Genomic DNA, 20594 nt, shown 5'->3' with positions numbered 1-20594 from the left:
TATTCTATTTTATTCTAATAGGAAGGCTTAAAATAATAGCCAGCCTAGACAAGATGGCAAAAATTATTGCTGCAAAGCAAAGATAGAACAATCAAAGTAGATGTAACATATGGTCAGGAGTACTGGCTACACAAGACTGAAGATCTCCTTAAAAATAATGAAGAAAAATGACTAAACTGCTATTGCTTCTGCTTCTTTTGTGCAGTGGTTTACCTCTGGTTATCCTCTGCAAAACAAGGATATACTTGTAGTGAGAGGCATTCAGAAAGGGATTTGAGCCAAATTGTTCTGTGATGTTGTGCTCAGAATTGGTCATCTTATAGCTGGTGCTTGCTTAAATGAACTATGCTGAGTGCCTGCTCCACAGTATCTACTGACTGCATTCATGCCTGACCCCAAAACTTTTACTTGCAACTTCTTCATTCTCATAAAAAGGGACTTCTGGGAATCCCTTACTGTAGTCCTAGATGAGTGAGCAACCTCCCTTTTCTGCCCAGAATGAAGGGATTTTCAGTAGTACCTCCGCTGATTAGGAGAGAACAGTGCAAAACAGCTTTGGGAATTGGTGTACTGCAGAAAAGGTACTGTGATTGCCATCAAGGATTAGGAACTTCATGTTTAATGCAGAATTTGGACATTTGAATAATGGATGGTAAATCTCTGTTACAGGGGGAAAATAGATGTCTGGAGTTTAGTACTAATGGGAGTTACACTCACCAATGTTTGGCAAGTAGATTAATTACTCTTTACTAACCTGCTCTCATCAAATGGTGATGAAACGTCTTTAGGCAGGCTATGGGACTTTTGTTTGATATGGCTTTTCTGCTTCTCAGAGGCATATACTGATATGTAGCTGCAATAATAACAAATGATAAATCCAGCTTTCAATTTTCCCCAGCTCACTGCTACGTTACAAGGTTTTACTGACTCACTTATCAATGTTTAGGAATACTTTGGGATCCTCAGATGGAAGATGCTGTATCAAAAAAGGTTATTGTCTCTTGAAAGATATCTGAAGAAATGAAATTTAAAATATTTGCAAGTTCTTGCATGAATTTTGTATATGCTTATAACTTTCCATACAGCTAATAAAGGTTTTCTTAAAAAAGGCAAAAAAAGTTACCCTTGAAATCAAAAAAGCTGTTCTTGCAAATTAGTCAAACTCTTTTTAAAGTACACCAGCCTCTAGTTTGTATATCACCAGAAGAACATGATGGATGAAAATCTTCAATCTCAGGAGCTAAAGCTATGTCAATAGCTATGTCAGATTAAACAGAAGTCAGAAACCTTTCTGGGCATGGGGTGAAATTGAATGACCCAAATCTATTATTAAATGCTTTTAACAACAAAAAGAGAGTGGCTACACATAAAATGCCAGCTGACATTAAGACACAGTAGCTGGAATATTCAACTTTTTAAACCATATCTATGAATTAGTTAAGAGTTTGCTATTTGGTTCAGGTCAAAAATATTCCTGAGAATAGTCTAAGAGCTTAAAAATACAGACAATTGCATTGCCTGCCTGGTTCTGTTTAAGTTACCAACATAAATGCAGTCTAGAAAGTGATTGTGCGTGACATAGATGTAAATGCTGAGGTGACTCAAAAGTGGAAGGAATTTATGGTGAGATTTAAATATTAAAGCTTAACAAACTAACTTGAAAGAAACATGTCATTACATTCTTGGATTACAGTAATTCCTTTATCAAATTTGGAGGGAAAAAGACAAATGGACTTAAATATAACTATAGTTGAGTTTCTCAATGTTAAAAAATGACATGCAAAACAAGTAAATTTAATGTCACAGTTCTCAAAATATACTCTGATTCAACAATAAATAATAACAAAATGTCAGCAGTTTTATTTGAATGAGTAGTTTAACTGACTCCAGAGGGTAAATTCTTAGGGATTTAACATGCTAAAAAAGTAAGACTGACAAGCCATAGCCCTAGGCTATGTGAACTCAGCATAAAGCCATGGCCTGGTACTACCAATGGCATGACTGTATTTACTGCACTGCAGGACAATGCTCTCAGCCTCGACACTCTGGCCCTGATGTATCACTCTACTGCACCTCCATGTGGCACCTCCTTGATGTGGGGAGATCATTCATGGGATGTCCTCATCTTTAGAGGAGGACAATGAAGAGATCCAAGCCCCTCTCCAGGCACACACAGCTTTTCAATGATGTTCTTCATTTCCAAAAGTGTTTCTGATTCAGTTTGGAACTGGACACTAAATTGGCGAATAAGAACTGGGAAATAACACTTCTTATGAAGAAATTACATAAATTTGGAAGCTTGTTTTGGTTGCTGCTAGTAGTGCTTACATTAAGTCAAGGACTTCCAGTTTCCTGTACTCCATCAGTGACCAAATGCACAAGAAGCTGGGAGGGAGCACAGCCAGAAATCTGACCTGAACTGGACAACATGATAATCCATATACAAGGACATCATTCCCAGTATATAAACTGGAGAAAGTTGGCCAGAGGGGCTGTTCACTGCTGGGGAATGGACAAGGCAGCAGAGGGTCAGGGGAGTAAGAGGCTGGTGAGCAATTGTATTGTTCATCTCCAGTGTTTCCTGGGTTTTATTCTTCTCTCTTCTCTTTCTTTTTTCTTTTTCTCGCTATTTTAATTATTAAACTGTTCTAATTTCAACCCATGGGTTTTAGCTCTTTGCTGGTCTCTCCCACATCCCAGTGGGGGAGGTGGCAGAAGTGAGCCAGCAGCTGTGTGGTGTTTAGTTGCTGACTGGGGTTAAACCACAAAAAGTCCTTTTTGAAACACAAGGTGGGGCATGGAGGGTTGATATAACAACAGATCTGTCAAGAGCATGTTAAAACATCTTTTTATAAGTATTCATAAGTTGAATATTTGCTGGTTATAATATTTTATTTGCTCTCAGAGTTGTGCTTGTTCTCAGAGCTACATTTAACTTGCAGTGTGTGTTCCTTATCACACTATTGTGCTATTATCACCTCTGGGTGCTGGACTAAGGTTATCACGTTGCTGAACTTTGCAACACTGCCTTATGATATGATGGAATTACTGGTCCTGACACTTATCTGGTGCTTGCACTCGGCATTGCCATCAGCTCTGTACTTCGGGAGCCATCTATCGGAAATGGTCAATAATTACACTTTTACCTGCTCGGAGAGAGTCTGTAGAGGAGACAGCCTCCCATATCTTCTTCTTCACCTGCAGGACAATTGCAATAGTGTTTAAGAATTTTGAAAATTTTGAATTTCCTTGGGATGTTAAAGCCAACATAGTCCTATTGCTAGGAACTATGAATGTGGTTCAGCTCTTGTCCATGGTTTAGCAACTCTTTGTGACTGCTCCAACCCCTGCGACGCACTGCAGCTACACAAATACTGGTGATGGGAATTGTGGTTATTCAAACCCCGCTTAGAGAGGGCACTGCAGCTACTCAGACTCTGGTGATGAGTGGTGCAACTGAGCCAGAGAACGAATCCATGCCAGCATCAGTAACCTCTGTCTCTATAAGCAGAAATGGACATGAAAGTCAGCTTGCTGCTTACTAAGGAGAGCAAAACATGGTCACTACAAGAACAGGGGGAAGGAAGCAGAACAAGAGTTAAAACAAAAAAATTGCTGTCTCTGAGTGTGTTATAGGATAAGTGAAAAAACTTCAGCGTGTTATCACCTGGTTTGTCTGATGCTGTGCTATCAAGGCCGACAGGTTGCCACTCGAGGGTAGAGAGGTCAAACACATGGCATCACTTGCTAGGGAAAGAGGCTTTGATAAGGCAGTTGGAAAAGGGACACACAGTCCTGAGTCTCTGGAGGCAACTCCTGTCAAGTGTGAAGGAAAGGAAACTCTTTCAAGGAAAATATTGTTTCTCACACAGATAAATGGGCCACAATAGAGAGAGGTATCTAGCACCTGAGGGAACTGGCTGAGATAGAGATGATCTATTATGATTGAAACAGTATGCAGTCACCTGCAGATCCAGATGTCCAATGCAGATGAACCATGTGGTGGAAATTCAAACAGAGCACACAACTGTCACATGCCAACCCAATGGCAGTAATGACCTGGAGAGACAGTCATGTATTGTCCCTCTAACTCTGGAAATGTAAATGAAACCTCTCTTCTCCCTAAAAGCTGGCATCTTGGCAATGGAAAAATTGTCCAAAAAGTGGGTAAAAATATCCCAGGGGTCCCAGCAAATCAAAAGAGGATATGTCCCACTTCCCACCTGTATGCACTTGCGGCTCAGCTGTGAACAGTATTTTTTCCTTCAGGGTGAGGATATAGAAGGTACGCATCATACAGTCTCCTTCCTGTTTGGCCAAAGAGACAACATAAGGAGGTGGGATGGAAAAACTACCTCTGTCCTAGAAGCATAGGTGTGGGAATCACAGGGAAAAACAAACACAAATGGAAGTCCTTCCAGGGAAGTTGCTGCTCCAGTCTCCAGTGGGAAGCAACCCAGAGAGTGTAGAACTGCTGATATTATTCCTGATTCTATGGGAAAAGATTCTAATCTGTTTTTACAAGAGGTAAGTGGAGATTCCCATGATCAGTACTAGTGAGGCCTGGCCTCCAGTCAGGTGGAAGAGAGGGACAACCAGATTTGCTGGTATGCATGGATTTGATGGCCTAGTACATCAGACTTACAGAGATAAAAGGGCCCAGCTATGTACTGGTGCACAATGTACCCTTATGCCTCAAAGCTATACAGGAACAGGACCCATTTGTATTTCCAGAGTGACAGGAGGATCTCAACAGCTAAAACTATTGGAAGTTGAAATGAACCAAACTAGGAATGGGTAGCAAAAGTATCCCATTGTGTTGGCCCAGATGTTCCATGAATCTTTGGCACAAACTAGTTATCTCAGCAAAGGGTAATTCAAAGGCCCAAAAGTAAACCATTGGATTTTCAGTATAGTTGCCTTGGAGATGGAAGAAAATAAGAAGCTGTTCTGCCTCGTCTGATCTCTCCCTTTTGTTTTGGGGTTGCTGAAAGCAAAAGGACCACAGGTGCCTATCATTACTAGCACAGGGCACCAGTGACAGTGTTGCACCAACTGAGACTTAACTGGAGAGCCAAGGAATGATCAGCAGGACCCACTCGCCCTGTAAGTGTCCCACATGGATGGTGAAAAAGTCTTACAGTGTATGGAGTTTGTCAGTTCAGCTTTTGAACAATTAATCACCTCCCTTCAAGCTTGGCTTGAGTTTGATAGTCCATCCAGCTTTCCATTCATATCATGGTACATCTCTCCAGTCCTTCCTGCCAGTTTGTCCCCAAAGGCTATGTGGGATGTTGTCAACTAAGCAATTATTCACTCAATCTTAACTTTTTAATTTTTTTATTCTGGAAGTAATTCTGTTGTTTCCTTTTTCATTCTTTATTTCAGATGGATACTTGGAGACTGAATACTTTCCCATGAGAACTGAGTCATAGAAGACACAAGATACCTCAGATTTTTCCATGTCATTTTCAACTATCTTGCCAGCCATGTTCAGCAGAGGACCTACATCTTCCAAGAACTTCCACTGAATTTCTGATCATGAAAAATAGCAAATAAAAATGCAAAAATAAATGAAATGTACATATTGTTGGCACTTCAGGTTTAAGAATTCATGTGTAGGTTTTTTCCCTCCATGTGCAAAATAAAGTTTTCTTATTGTCTCTCTTCAAAACACCAGATGTTTATAACTTCGTACTTTAAATGTTACACCTTGGTTTTATTTTCAGCTGTAATCATGTAATGTGATCATAGAACAATAAATAAAGACATGGCAAATCACAAGGTTATATTGTTAGACCAAAGCTTTTTCTGCAATGTAATTATATGTATTACTTCACTGAAATCTTCTGCTTTAGAAGACATGTAACTTGAACTCCTTCTCATACAATGAAACGTGAAACAAAACAGAATAAAAACAAAAAGCAACTCAAACAATAACTCCCTATTAAATAATTCAGAATATTTGGAACAGAATTTAAAAGTAATATGCCTGAATCAAGACAGTCAAAAGACATAACATCTCTTGTAGAAAAAATTATATTTTTCTTGTAATTCTTATGACTTTGAGCCAAGAATGTCAACTCTCTAAACTAACTATATAATTGTAATTGAATTTACACATGGAACTGTAAAAACCAGTCTTCCCTTGTTGTGGAAATCGACATCAGAGTTTACCAAAAATGAAAGGCTTGTGAGCTGAAATTCTGTGAATGGAAATTCAGGATTTTTAAAATTATAATTATATAAGCTATCTCTTCGTCTGAGCAGTATATATAGGATAAATAATTTTTTAGGTCCTAATAATTTTGCAATCTTTATGAGATAAAACTGTCTTTTAAAAGCTGATCCTTATTGCTAAAAAGTAAAAAATCATAGCAAGTTAAGCCATTAAAAGTGATGGGATATTTTTTCCTTGCTGTGTAGATGAAAACAGGCTTTTTTATGTCATATGAATATCGTGAAAGATAAAACATCATCTGAAGTTTAATGAAGGGCACACAGTGCAATAAAAGTGTTAAATTAGCAACTCCTCTACTTCTTACATTTTCTTGTTTGTTTCCTATCAAATATTCAGTAGATATTTAAAAATTCTTAATCATTGTTGTCTTGATGCTACATAACTTTTTTAACACCCAGCCAGCTTATATAGCTTGTCTGTTCGCAGAGCAGTTTGTGAATGACATCTCTCATCTGTCATCCTCTAATATGAAAACATTAATGGCCTTTAAAGTACATAGGCAGCAAGTAAGGTATTTATGCTTCATCAGTGGTGGATGTTGCACTGATTTTATCAGTGTGAAGCAGAGCATAAGAGAAAAAAAGATTGAAAATTAAGTCGGAACTTGAAGGAATGGAGGTAGAAAATGAGAAACTCACCAGTGATAAATGGAAGACCAAAAAGAAAAGTTACTTTTGAGTAAGAAACTACATAACCCCCCCACATACAGACCAGACCAGACATTCAAGAACATGCAAAATGAAATTACAGTTGCAAAAGTTCACTTTGTGGATTATCTGTTTGATCTGTTGTAAGATGAGTAGAAAGAGAAGAGGAAAAAGAGGAAAAAGAGGGGAGGGAGGTTGGGAAGGGAAGGTTGGGATGGGGAAGGGAGGAGAGGAGAGGAGAGGAGAGGAGAGGAGAGGAGAGGAGAGGAGAGGAGGAGAGGAGAGGAGAGGAGAGGAGAGGAGAGGAGAGAGGAGAGGAGAGGAGAGGAGGAGGAGAGGAGAGGAGAGGAGAGGAGAGGAGAGGAGAGGAGAGGAGAGGAAGGAGAGGAGAGGAGAGGAGAGAAGGAGAGGAGAGGAGAGAGAGAGGAAGAGAGGAAGAGAGAAGAGAAGAGAGAAGAGGAGCTGAAGGGATGTGCAGCAATGCTATAGTCCAGCTGCCTGACCTGTTCAGGGCTGACTAAAAGTTGAAGTATGTTCTTAAGAGAATTGTCCAAATGCCTTGTAAAGACTGACACTGTTGGGGCATTGCTTACTTCTCTAGGAAGCCTGTTACAGGGTTTGGCCACCCTCTCAGCAAAGAAATATTTCCTGATATCCAGTCTGGTTTTCCCCTGGGGCAGCTTTGAACCATTCTCATGCATTCTAGCATTGGATACCTGGAAAAGCACCTTTCTCTCCACTTCAGCTCCTGAGGAAGATGTAGAGAACTGTAGGAGCTGTGACGTCATCCCTCAGCCTCCCCCTCTAGACAACCCCACAGAATATTCCTCAGCCACAGAATATTCACAGGGCATTCATTTCAGGTCTTTCCCCAGCTTTGATGCCCTCCCCTGGGCACAATCAAGCACCTTCACATCCACATTAAATTGTGGGGTTCAGAGCTGCACACAGCACTCCAGGTGAGGCACTCCAGATGATGTTGAATACAGCAGGATAATCAAGTCTTTGCCCAACTGGTAAGATGTTTTTGATGCATCTCATGATGTGGTCCTTCCCTCCTGGCTTTCAGGGCACACTGCTAGTTCCTGTTGAGCTTCTGTCGACCAGCACACTCATTTATTCTCCAACAATATCTGTTCCATGAAGAGATTGGTGCTCATTCAGCACAGCCTCACAGACTAGCAGCAGGCAAGTGCTATAATGTGGGGGTTTCTGAAGTAGAGATGGGCTAAACTCTGTCACATACTGCCTTATGGACATATGTGAATTTAGTCATATGTGTCTAAATGCTCTGATCGTGCTGTTGTATATACTTTAAAAGGTGTTTTTGTTTACAAATAAAACCAGAAAATAACTAGACTTTCTTTGGAAAGATTTTCTTCCCAAATAGCGTGGTAGAAACAGAAATCTTGACATTGAAATCTTTACTGGGGCTTTGTTTTCTCCCATAGGTTTTGTTGGAAAGATGACTCAGAACTAATGCAATGAAACCCACTCTAAGTGCTTTCTTTGAATGAGCATTATGTAGTCGCAGTGTTTTACTGAAATGTTTGGTCAAACGTCCACCAGATGTCAGTACATACTTGCACAATCACGGGCTGTGGAATGAAGATGTTTTACACAAATCTGGTCCTGATACATAGTTCAGAAGTGCAGTGTTGCATATGATTGATGCTGCTGAAAAAAAAAAAAAAAAAAAGAAGTGAAAATTAGTGCACTTTTAGAAATCCTTATACTTTCTAAATGACAGATAAAAAAATAGAATTTTGATTCTGAATTTTTCTATATCAAGCACTGTGGCCACTAGCTAGTTACAAGTGCTCTAAGATTTCGTTTGTGAAAACAGAAATTATGTGGCAGAGAACTGCCCTGTAGATATTGTAGCCATTAATATTCTTAAATATGAGAGATTAGGAAAGAAAGAAAGAGCTAGACTTATTCAATCACAATAAATGAAGACTAAGGAATTATTTTATGGTTGCCTTCAAATATCTATACTGTCTTATAGTGTGGAAGAAGCCAGACTGTTCTTGGACAGGTGCAGCTATAAGATATAGGACAAGAGATATCAGTTGCAATAAGGAAAATCATTATTTGTCAGGAAAAGCCCACAATCCACAACTGGGTCACACAATGTTTGTTGAATCTGTCTTCAGATATGAAAAAAATCAATCAAATAAGATAATAAGCAACTTCATCAAACTTTGAAGTTAGATCCAGCTTCAAATTTGATGTGACAGCGTTTGTAACAGGTGAGCTCAAGAGGTCCTCTCCAGTCTAAATTATTTTCTGGTTTTATTTCAGTGGTATTTCAGAAGCAGGAAACTTAAAGGTACATGAAATCTCATTAGGCTCCAGCCTGTTGTCAGATTTTTTATTTTTTTAAGATAGTTTGTGGAAATCAGACTCCTGACTACAACAGTCAGGTATATCTTTAGTATCATGTGGTTGGCAGCTGTACTGAGATGCCTCAGTGATTTTCTGTAATTTTTTTGTATGAAGCATCTCCATGTACAAAATTGATGGTCATGAAAACACTTCTCAATGACAGTTTAGTTTTTTAATGTCATCATTTGGTTTCATATCATCATAAATCTGAAAAGTTTATTTCCTGACATAGTATTAAATACTCCACATAAGTCCAGTGATTTTTGATGACAGCTTTAGTTAGGAAGTGTTTCAGGGCATAGCTTGTGTTGTTGGAAGAGTTTAATAGAATGCATTGCAACATCACCAAAATAGAAAAAAAGGGGACCTAAAAATTTAAAGAAACAAGAATTTTCTGAGTTCAATAAGAACAATTAAAAAATAATTTTAATGAGAATTACTCTCAATAATCAAATACAATCTCAGTAATTAAATATTTTTTTCTGAAAGTCTATAAAAGTACTACAGAATAATTGCATTCCCTTTCACTTTTTCTTCAAAGCTTCTCCTACAATTTCTTCAGATAAAACTTAAAATTTTCAATACACAATTACTTTCTCATAATTTTCCAAATTCTTTGAATGATAGATGACTGTCATCCTCAACAATCTTATAATACCTAACATACAAACTAAGACAATTTACTTGTTATGGCTTTAAAAACAGTGGCACGTGTCCCAAGAAGTTTGATAACAACACTTACCTTGGTTACAGCATGATACTACAAGTGCCTGTGTTGGGGGCTTGATATGGGCCATTCACTTAAGAGCTGGGCTCGATGATACTTGTGGGTCCCTTCCACTCAGAATATTCTCTGATTGTAACATTCCTATGGCTTTCAGTTTGCCTTTTGTTTATTTTTGTGAATGAATATTTCATGCTATACTTAAAATAAAGCTACTATTTTGCTCACAAGAATAATCAAAACCTTACACGACCTAAGACCTGATACACAAGCCCTAACTGAAATGCAGAAGAAACCTAAAGTATTTTCTTCTAGAAAGAAATCAAAACTATGTTTCATGTATTATTTCTGAAATAATAATATAATTTTCTTGATTCCCTGTTTTCTGCTAATGATCCCTAGAGGCACAAAGTGATGTCCAGAGGCCTAAGGCTGTTCAGCACAGCAGTTAAAATGTTTCATACTGGCTGACAACAAAGTGTGTTGTACTCCAGGGATGTATTGATATAGCATCTAAAGGCTTTTGTTGGCAGGCCTCAGGCAAAAATTAGAGATGTGAGGCTAGTGTCCTGACAAAACCAGAATCTACTTCCCCTCAGGGATGGGTCCCCACTGGTGCTGTATAAGCTGAGACCCATTTTATCTCATTTATCATGTTATTCTGTTTCTCAGGATTCTAGTGCCTGTCTGCTGAATAGTCAGTAGCCAAAAGAAGCATGCTTGGGTATTCATATTTTATGGTTTGGAGGTAGAAAGTGTTTGGGAGTATTTTTGTCTAATTTTCTGCAGTTTTTTGGGGGGTTGCTTTGATTATTTGGTTGATTTTGTTTTTTCATTGTTTTCTACACCAAGATAGTTGAAATCCCACATGATTACAGTTCAGGGCACTTCATCATCTTGCTTATCTGTATAAACAATCAGAGCCTACTTCCTTATTTCACCCTGCAGATACAGCAGTTAATGTTTGAAATGCTTTTATATATTTTACTTCACTGTTTATGTCAGACCAGTTTGCTTTTACTGTTTCCAAGAATATTCTGCCACATAATAATACTCTTATTTTATTATTTTATAAATTCCATCACATCTCCAATATATTTATTTTCTACCAAAAGGAAGTTTCTCTTAAGAATTTTACAGCAATTACAAATATAAAAGTCTAAAGAGTGAAGTAGAGTTTAGGAAACAGGAATATTACTTGTTTTTCAGTGATATCTTGTACCACACAGGTACATTTTATGTGTCTTTACAAGTAATTAAAAATGTGTACAAATAGTGCTCAAGTGAGATGAATTAGACTTAATAAAATAGAAAATCTAGTCAAAATATTAAAATTTGATAACTTCATTTTGAGAGGTAGCATAAATAAGTCAAAGAAAAATGAGCCAGTTATTATAGTAGATTGTAATATGAAGACTTCCAGAGCCACATTATGGTAAATCCCAGTTTTATTTCCTATATTCTAAGAATGGGAAAATGGGTCTGCATGCTGAAGTAAGAAAGAGGCATTTTTTATTGGCATGACATTTAATGTCATTTGGTGTAAAAATAAAATGCATCACTGTTTTCTGACTGCTGAACCTGGTGACTGTAATGGGAGGGATTGACAGCTCAAGTGAGAAAATATGCCTATGCTTTGGACAGTATGGGGGAAAAAATATATTGTTTCACAAACATTCTGTGCTCATTAGGATTCCAGCAGTATAACAGCCAATTAACAGGAGTATTTGCTTGCAAACCAAAATATCATATTTCTGGTCCTCCAGGCAGAGAAACTGTAACAGCAACCAAGGTAAAGGCCTTCCCAAACACCAGTGTGTCCTCCAAAACATCCTTGTGTGGTTTAAATTGTTAGTTCTGGTTTCCTTCAGACTCCATAATGTCAAGAATTAATCAAAACTTGGTAATCATTAAGGATAATGAGAGATCACTTACTGATGCTAGTAACAACCTGTCAAAAGGACATTTTAACATTGACAGGTTTCATTTCCATTTCTAAATCTATGGGAGCAGCTACAAGACAGTGCTTGTTTACTGTTTCTCATTGAAGTGATTTTATAGCCATTGCTGTATTCCACATTTTGTGTTAAAAGAATTGCAGAATGGAGAGGATTAAGTAATAGAATTGAATAATAATCATTCTGTATGAAAAAAGGAGAAAGAAAATCATGCGCAATTACTGGAAATAAAAATAGGATTTAATAATACCAGACAGGATATACCCATAAATGGTTTAAAAAATTAAGCAAAGAATAGGAAAAATAGCTAAAATAAAATATATATGATAAAAAAATATATTTCATTACAGATAAAATGCAACACAAACTGTAGTTTCACAAGGATTTATGTAAACAGAGACATCTGAGTTCTCACGTACAACTCAATTCAACTGGCACATTATACAAAATCAGGAGTACCTGTTCACAGGGATCTGGGACCCCTTTAACCTGGGGGGGAAAAAAAAGCAGAAATATTATTGCAAAAGAATAATCAAAAGCTATAATCATTGAATGGTTTTCAAAGATTGCAAAAACTACCTCTGCTCCATAGTCCTTTACCACTCCTATAACTCTGTAATTCTTCTTGATGAGCCTCATACTGCTCCTGGCTGTATCTCTAGTACCTACACAAAACTTTAGCAGTGAATAATAGTCAGAGGACTGTATGAAGCTTGGTATGCTCTCAATGAAGTCCCTGAAACATGCCCCTGTCTCAGGTAAGCCGCACACCTCTTACACATCACATTAGCAAGTAGGCGTAGGCACACAGTTTGTGCTAATTGGGAGTGGGGCTGTAGCCAGGCCTCAAACCTAATGGGCTACAGCTGTGAAAAGCAGGTGACCAGCACTGAAGGTAATGGGACCTGGAGAGCCCAGGTGCACTGAGCCTCATCCCCAGTGGGCTACAGCCGTGCAGGGCAGGTGAGCAGCATTGGAGGTGATGACAGATGCAGTGCCCAGCTGCACTGACCAATCTCGAGAGAGAACAGAAGAAACGCAGGCATAAAGCATGTAAGATAAAGGATATAAAAGGTTGGACTGAGAATGGGGAGAGGTGATGTTTGAAGCCTTCTGGTGTGGTCTGGGGCTATTCTGTATGGGCTGAAGCCTTTTAAAGTTGTGCGGTGATCCTCGGTGTATTCTGGCTGTCTCAGCTGTGGCACACGCTGAGACAGGTATGTGCTGCTGTGACTCTTGGAAGACAGTTATCTGCTACTCCAACTCTAATGATAAAACTAAAATAGAGCTATTTATAAGTTTATATAAGTCCATTGATTAGTGGTTTCATTGATTATGAAACCCAGTGACAGTTCCCATACCACCAATCCTCACACACTTATCTGCTGCATGTCTTGCCCACTAACACTTTTCATTTTTTTCTCTGCAGGGAAACATCAGAAATGGTTTTTGCTTACCAAATTTTCATCTAACAAATTCTCTGCTTTTTTGGACTGTAAAAATATTTGATCTTGTGGAACAAGCAAAAGCTAATGAGAAATGAAACCCCAAAAGAAATATCAACCACTTCGCAATGAATAATAACAAAAATTTCTGAATGCAGTTTTTTGCAGATATCATTCTTCCTCTGAACCAACTGTGTTGAGAAAGACCTAAAAATACTGATAAGTGCATGCAGTTGGAGAGATCACATACAGGGGCATTATTTCAAAGTAAGATATACATATGTGTTAAAAAAGAAAACAGTATTTGAGAATATTGGGTGAGAAGAGAGTAAAACTTAAGATTATAATAACAAGAGCATCAGCTGCAATAATGATAGTAGTAATAACTACCAGTTATTTGTAGAAACAGTGAATATTAAACTGAACTTGAAAAAAATTCTTTCAAATAAGCTTTCACAGCCAATAGAGTCTCCTGTGGGAAATGAAGTGTGTTATTTCTCTTGAACATTTAAAACTAAATCAGGCAAAACTCTATTGAAAACTTGACAAGGGGTAATTATGAATCACCAGACTGATGAACCATTTGACATAATACATCTTCTCCTCTAGTTAAATTATATTATTCTGTTACTTAAATTATGTTCCTTCTCATTTCTAAGCAGAATTTTTTCTTGTCATGAGGGTTTTATTCACAATTAAGATGCCAATCATTTTTGTTTGAAATGGCAGCTTTTCTTATGAAGTCACATTTTTTCATTTATGTATTTGGACTTGACTGAAAATAGCTTTTATCAGTCTATTCATTCTGTAAGGCTCAGCAGACATGAATTTATAGTGCTGTATCATGCATGTGTTTAATAGAAGTCACTGTTAAGTATATTATTGGACAGTCATACCTGCATTTGAAGCAAAGTGTTAGATATTTGTCAGTTTAAAGGAGGATTACAAAATAATTTTTTTTGTTGGTCCTTTTATGCATTTTACTAAATCATGAAACAGGCAATTATTTGTATGGTTTAGAGATAATACTAAGTCATAAAATCAAAATAGCTGCAATCTGGTTTTGTTCTCAAAAAATCTGTATAATATACTATTACTATTTTCTTTAAGAAAGATTCAGATTTCAGTGAAGTAGCACAAATTCTTCAAGAACAAAAGTTAGTCTCAATACATAAATGACTGTTGGTTCACTCCAGCCAAAAACTGAGCTCAAATTTTTGATTTTTCATTGCATAGATAACTTCCAAAGTGTGAAGTCAACTGACTAAATTAGATCTTTCTGGACTGGGATTCATCTTCCTAGAGTTAAAATATTTTCAGTGCATATTCTACATTTAAAGCAATGGCTCTTTGTCATTCTAGATTTGTCTAATCTACTTTAGGATGAAAGGACTGGTATTTAGTTTGATTGACTATAAAAATCAATTAAGGTAATAAGTTCTGGAATTTATATTGAAAGCAGCTGAAATTTAGTGAGAAAGTAGAAAACAAGTAGTCAGATATAAAAATGTTCTTCCTGTGTTTTTTCATAAATCTGGAAGATGTATCAGGAGATTAATCTTAGTATAACAGGCAAAAGGGGATTTAAAGAGGTTCTGGTCCAACCTCCTGGTAACTGCAGGCCAGCTGTGGGGTTACATCAGGTTTATCAGGCTCCAATTTAATCACAGCTAGGAATCCTTCAAGGCTGGATACTGCACAGTGTTTCTGGGCAATTTATTCAATTGAGAATGGGGGAAAGATGCTCCTTATATCCAATGTAAACCTGACTCATTCAGATTTATGCCCTTCGTCTCAGATATTCTTCTCATACACTGCTGCGCAGAGCCTGGCTCCATCCTGTTGGTAACCTCCCTGTAGGTAATGTCAGGAATTCCGCCACAGAGGTTTGTCTCTGAGCTGAACCAGCTTCTCTCTCACAGAATCTTCCCATGGATGAGTTTCTCACCCTGACAAACTTGCTTCACTTTGCCAATGTCTTTCCTGGAATGGGAGGGTCCAAAATTAGTCATAATTTTCTAAATATGGTCTGAGTGCTGAATGCAGGAAATAAGCCCCTCCTGTTATCTGCTACCTAGACTCCTGCTAATACACTCCTGGAGACTGTGGGCTACCTCTACAGCCAGGCCACATTGCTGGCCAACATTCAGTCACTGCCTGCCAAGGACTCCCAAAAGGGATGTGGGTCCCATTTTCCGCTGTGTGGGTCACTAGCCTTTCCAGAGTCTGTATTGATGTCAGGGGATCTTCTCCCCCAGGGATGGGACTTTCTGTGCTTGTTGAATTTCATTGATTTCTCCCTCCTGTCTGTCCTGAAAGACAGCCCTGCCCTGAAGCATATGCATCCTCCAAGATCCATATCACATGCAGACTTGCTGATAGCACTTTCTGTCATCCCCGCAGGTCCCTGATAGAGATGCTGAGCAGGACAGGCCCTAGCACAGACTTCTGCAGCATTCTCTATCTACTGCATCCTAGCAGAGTGCAAACCATTAATGATTATCTGCTCAGCCTAATCATCTAGCCAGCCTTTCTGAGCTTTCCCATCCATACTATAGCACCCTAAATATTGTGGGAGGTTGTGTTGAAAGGCTTGGTTTTTCAAACTACACCTTCACTTCTCCCTTCACCCCCAAATTCAGTCATTTTGTCTTAAGAGGCAATCATTCAGACTTATCCTTGGCAAATCCATACAAACTCTTCCCAGTAATTTCCTTCTTTGTTGCCACAAGGTGTGTTTGAAGAGGCTTCACTCAAAAATTCTTCCAGGAAACAAAGTGAAGCTACAGATAGCAGTGTAAGAACAAGCGAGAGAATGGTTTTACATCTCTGTCTCTCAGATATCCCATATCTACATCTGATCTAGAAACTTTTACAGCCAAGACCTAGAAACAGAAACTCCAGGTGATTGATTGTTTACCTTGCAATGCCTTAGAAGCAGATAAACTCCTCTCCAGAGCCTTCTATTGCTCTCTGTTGAATAGAAAAGGACTTAATGTTGTCTGTGTAAGGCAGCTGGTGTGGCATGCAGTTCATAGACTGTTAAAAGTAAGACTGGACTTGTCTCCCTGATTATACCAAATGAAAATTTAAGAAGTCAGTAGTTTTTCTCATGTAGGGGTATTGTGACATATAAGATGCCCTAGGGTATGTGGTTATTCATAACTATGTATAAGGCAGGACTTATTTTTGTGTTTGTATCCCTCTCATGTGGCAGTTGATGGCCAAGATACCCCAAAGCATCTCAAAAAATAATAAACAACAAAGTCTAGAAAATGAAAGGAGTCACTAATCCACAATTAAAGGATCCAGAAAGCCATTAGCTTAGTCTAAAATTGAAAATTCTATATGAAGACATTGACATTTAAATTTCTAAAGTCTGAAGATGCTTTTCAACTCTAATTTTCTAATGTCAAAGTCAAAGCAGATGTATCTCAACTATAGAAATCCTAAAGGCCATTAATGTTGCACATCAACCCTCAATACTTCTAACCATGACCTATCACTGAAAATAATATACCATAAAATGTTAATCTTGAGATAAAATTCTTCCCCTTAATTCTCCCTCATTTGAAGGATCAAACTGACAATTACCTGGATCCACTCAGTGGGGAAAACCATAATTTTTTGAAATTCAAAAATGGAAGATGTCATATAAAATCACAGAGTCATAGAATATCCTAAGTTGGAAGACACCCAGAAGGATCATCAATTCCGACTCCTGGCCTTGAACAGCACCATCCCCAAGAGTCACACCAGGTGACTCGAGAGTGTTATCCAAATGTTTGAACTCTGTCAGGCTTGGTGCTGTGACCTCTTCCTTGGGGAGACAGTTCAACCACCCTCTGGGTGAAGAACTTTGTCCTACCATATAACCTAAATCTCCCCTGATACAGCTTCAGGCCAATACCTCACATTCTGTTGCTGGTAACCAGAGAAAAGAGATCAGTGCCCCTCCTCTTCCCCTCACAAGAAAGTTGCAGACTGCAATCAGGTCTCCTCTCAGTCTCCTCTTCTCCAGACTGAGCAGACCAAAAGACCTCAGCCACTCCTCATGTGGCTTCCCCTCAAGGCCCTTCACCGTCTCTGTTATGTCTTGGATGCTCTCTAATAGCTTAATGTCTTATTCTGAAAGCCAGAACTGCCCCCAGCCCTCGAGGTGAGGCTGCCCCAGTGCAGAGCAGAGGGGACAGTCCCCTCCCTTGCCTGGCTGCGGTGCTGTGCCTGAGGCACCCCAGGACACAGCTGACCCTCCAGGCTCTGTGGCAGTTTACCTTTGCTTACTAGAGAACTGGACAGGAGCTTAAGACTGACAAACAAGTAGAGTAGCCTCCAGATCATTAACCAAAGTAATGCTGCTCTTAAAATAAAAAAAAAAAACAAACAACAATTTTCTCCTTAATTTTGGTGTTTACTGAAGGGTTTTTTTGTTGGTTTTTTTTTTTTTTTTAGTTTTTAATGCTTTTGTGAAGTCTAAATTGTGGAGTTGCTGAGAATTATTTGTAACAAGCAAAAAATTATTTCAAAACAGTGTGCTTTAAAAAAAGTCATAAAATGTAGACATGAGGATCTATGTTCCTGAGATGTTATTGTTCTCCTAGAGAGGGTGGATATGAGCTTTTTTTCTTTTCTTTTTTTTAAACATTTGGAAAAGTGATTTAACAACATATTTTCCAGCTTATTGTAGACAGCAAAATCAATTAATCATAAAGCATCCTGAACAGAAGAGATTTATGGATCAGCATTTCTTGGGCTATGGTGGCCTAGAAAAAGCTGATATGACGGATGTGGAAGAAAACCTGTTATCAGAACAGTATCAATCTTTATGAATTTAGCTCTACATCATGCAATATATCAGTTTATTCTGAATCTTAGCTTGAGCAAGCCAAAGTTACACTTCATATCTATGACAGAACATATGGAAGGCTGGTCCTTTATATTCCAGATTTCCCTGAAGTAATTAGTAAGCATGCTGGATAGAGCCCTTACCATAAGACCTGAATAAAACAAAGTACGATGGGGTGAAATAGAAAATTGTTCTACAATGACTAGTGAAAAGTCTTGAGACAAATATGTAGGAGTAGATAGTAAGCTTCATATTGAAATAAATTCATCAATGGAATGCCATGAGGGTGTTAGGGTGCTGAGTATGGGCATATCTGGCAAAATACGCATTTTATAACTAATGATTGGGAAGAGGACTACTAAAGACAAAATTTATGTATTTTGTCAAGGGCTAAAGAGTTACTGAAGGATTTAATACTAATGATTTATCAGAAAATAGAACGGAGACAAAACATTGTAAATATAATTCCCAATAAATTCATATTAAAAAATATAATCCAGCTTTCTTGAACATACATTGAGTAGCTCTAAATGGGGCTTTGTGACCAAAAAAATCCAAAATTACTTTATCCAGGAAAAAAAGAAAATAAAATATAATAATATGTCTATGTTGGTACATAAAAAAGTGTATGCAGTTCTGACCCTCTACCTTTAATAGAATCCAGAAGGTATGAAAAGATATGAAAAAATATAAAGACAGCAAAGATGAAAACAGGCTTGGAAACGCTTCTGTAAAAACAGCAATTAGAGTAGAACTCTTAACCCTGAACAGTAACAACAATTGTGGAATCTATAAAAGCCTAAACAAAATGTTGCCATTCATTTTCTGGTTAAAAAAAAATTAGTTTCTATCAAACAGAACAAAATCACTTATTATAAATACTGTATGTCCTGGCATTCGTTTGGGATTTATTTTAGCTGTACGGTCCAGCATATCCACACCAAACATTTGCTGCTTTCATGAAGTTGGTTTCCTAGAGAAAAAATAATTGCCTTCCATACTGCTGCACTGTTTAGTATAGGGATGTATTTACATACTAAGTAAAACTGATAAGAATTAATTTGGTAAGTGACAAAGGCTGAGGCAAAGGCCAAGAGAAGTTCTTTATGCCTTCTTTGCCTCAGCCTTTGCTAGTGAGACCAGATATTTACTGGGCACCCAGATCTCTGAGCAGAAGAAAGGGACAGGGGTAGAATGAAGCTCCCAACACAAATTTGGGTGAGGTTGTTGATCTGGAGGGTAGGAATGCCCTGCAGAGGGATCTGGACAAGTTGCATCTAAGGGCTGAGGCAATGGTGTGAGGCTGAACACGGCAAAGCACAGGATCCTGCACTAGGGTCCAAACAACTCCATACTATGGACCTAGGAATGTGTGGCTGGAGGAGGTTGAGTCACTATCCCTGGAGGTATTTAAAAGACTTGTGGATGTGGCACTTAGGGACATGGTTTAGTGGTGATTTTGGACAATAGTATGACTTGACCTTAAAGGTCTTTCCAACCTAAACAATTCTTTGATTCTATGTGGCAAGGTCAGCTGCAGATATAAGAAAATCACAACAACACAGAAGGAACAAATTAGTAACAGAATAACTCCAAAATTTTCTTCTGTACAATTTTAGATATGTATCTTACACACTTCATTTCTTATTTCTATCAGGTGAGGTTCACCACTGACATGGATATATTACATTGCATGCAAGAGATTTACGAGGGGCACAAGAGAGCTGCTTTCTGACCCAAAAATAAGGGGAATGTAAGTCTCTCCTATTAAAATGTCCTCCAAAGCTATTCCCATGCTGAAAACATAAAACCAAGTCTGATATATTTTTTGTCACTGAAAGTACTTTTAGAAGTTATGAGTCACTATCCTTCACTTGGAAAAAAATTTGTCTTGAGTTCACGTAGCTTCTATTCCATGTGTTTCCTACAGAAAACTCATTATACAAATGAAATAATAATTTTAAAAGTAGCAAAAATTAATTTTCTTCTTTAAAAATCTTTTTAAAATTGGAAAAGGGAATTGGACTCAAACTTTTTTTTTAAAAAAAGTGTATATATTTATAACAAACTGACTTTTAACATGGATGTTTTTCTTTTGAATTCTTTACAAGACCTTTAACAGAAATATTACTGCAAGCAGACCTCATAAGTTATCTAAATAATAATAACAAAACCAAATTCTGTTAGAATTAATTAATGTTTACTTGTTTGACCAAGAAAAAGTATGTACTAGCTGATTTCTTAGAGAGAACAATTATTAAATGTTCTACTAATTTGTGATAGGTCTGTATCTCTGTGTTCTTGCTGTAATTATTTTTGAAAACTTAATATCTTTTTCATTTCCT

At 37.8% G+C, this 20594-nt stretch overlaps 2 long non-coding RNA genes across 2 annotated transcripts; one reads left to right on the top strand and one right to left on the bottom strand.

Moving 5' to 3' along the window:
- Positions 1 to 8032: 8032 nt before the first annotated feature.
- Positions 8033 to 12675, bottom strand: LOC135452555 (uncharacterized). Its single transcript, XR_010441654.1, has 3 exons — positions 12538 to 12675; positions 12418 to 12447; positions 8033 to 8565 (listed from the first exon to the last, which is right to left on the bottom strand). It is a non-coding gene; the product is annotated as an uncharacterized LOC135452555 (long non-coding RNA).
- Positions 12676 to 13070: 395 nt separating this feature from the next.
- On the top strand, positions 13071 to 19960 carry LOC135452513 (uncharacterized). Its single transcript, XR_010441645.1, has 3 exons — positions 13071 to 13175; positions 13388 to 13670; positions 19907 to 19960. It is a non-coding gene; the product is annotated as an uncharacterized LOC135452513 (long non-coding RNA).
- The last annotated feature ends 634 nt before the right edge of the window (positions 19961 to 20594 follow it).

This window comes from Zonotrichia leucophrys, chromosome 1, assembly GCF_028769735.1.
Source record: "Zonotrichia leucophrys gambelii isolate GWCS_2022_RI chromosome 1, RI_Zleu_2.0, whole genome shotgun sequence".
NCBI classification, from domain to species: Eukaryota; Metazoa; Chordata; class Aves; order Passeriformes; family Passerellidae; genus Zonotrichia; species Zonotrichia leucophrys.
This window is presented reverse-complemented; position numbering and strand designations above follow the sequence as displayed.